The sequence below is a fragment of the Buceros rhinoceros genome, unplaced genomic scaffold (assembly GCF_000710305.1).
Source record: "Buceros rhinoceros silvestris isolate BGI_N320 unplaced genomic scaffold, ASM71030v1 scaffold39461, whole genome shotgun sequence".
Classification (NCBI taxonomy): domain Eukaryota; kingdom Metazoa; phylum Chordata; class Aves; order Bucerotiformes; family Bucerotidae; genus Buceros; species Buceros rhinoceros.
In genome coordinates this window covers 3177-4433 of record NW_010395511.1, presented here as the reverse complement: position 1 = coordinate 4433, position 1257 = coordinate 3177, and positions in this window count along the sequence as shown.

The following is a 1257-nucleotide window of genomic DNA, read 5'->3' as shown; positions in this document are numbered from 1 at the left end:
CACACCAAGGGGGATGCTCTGTTGGGGAGCAGCAGGTACCATGCCAAGGGGGATGCTTGGTTAGGGAGCAGCGGGTACCACGCCAAGGGGGATGCTCCGTTGGGGAGCAGCCGGTACCACACCAAGGAGGATGCCCTGTTCACCAGGATGCAGTGGACACCCCCAGGAGCAGGGCGGGGGACATCAGCAGTCCCCTATAGCGGCCACCTTCATCCTCCCACCCCACAGCATTTCCCCCGAGCAGAAGGTGGGTGAGGACCCTAATGCCCCCCATCCCAGCAAGCACAAGGCCGGTGGTAAAGCAGGAGCAAAAACTCGCCCTGGACCCATGCGTCCAGAGACTCGCTTTTATTTGCCTGGGGGTTTCCCCCTTCACACGAACAAACACCAAAATCTAACTGTTTTGGCCTAAAACTGACACATAAAGGAAATAACAAAGCTTGTAAAAACAACCAACCAACTCAAAAATAATAAAACTGACCTAAAGGTGGTTTCTCTTTGGTCAGCGGAACCCGACAGGCACCCACATGTGTCCCCACGTCACCAGTGACACCGGGAGAGGGCACAGACCTTCCCCCCGATAAATAACACAGTAACCCAACAGCCACAGGGATACAAGTGCTGGCCACCGGGTCTGTGTGTCCAGGCCCCCCTCCAGAGCTGCACAGACAGATGGACAGAGCGGCACCTCATGCCATGGCTGCCCACAGTGCCCTACCAGCCCTCACAGGGACGGGCACAGCATCCTGCTGACCCCAGGGCTGGGGATGGGCTCTCCATCCCGCTCCAGCGGGGACATTCCGCAGGCTCACAGCCAGTCCCATCCATCCCTGGCACCGAAAGACGGGTCCGTGGGGGACAGGAACGTGTTGGGGGGTCCCAGCCCTTGGTGGCATGGGGACAAGTCTTCGAGAGGCTGCCCTGGGGAGCGGGCAAAGGCACTAGTGAAGGTAGGGACCAGGGATACTCCAGGGATGCTCCAGGGATGCAGGACCCCAGCACGGGGCTAAAGCCCCCAGTGACCTTGCCTGAAGCGTGTGCTCCCCAACCTATTCGCGGTGCCCAAGAGGAGTATGAAAATGGAGCATCCTTAGGAAAAACAGTGGGGAAGAAACGACGCTGGAGGGGCAGAGTCTGGTGAGGCCCAAGGCCATGAGGATGAGGAGGGCAGGACCCAGCGGTGGTGGCGGGGGGTGAGTCCGGGGGAGGTATTGACGGGTGTTACGAGCGTGGGCGAGGGGTGCGGGTGCGCCGAGT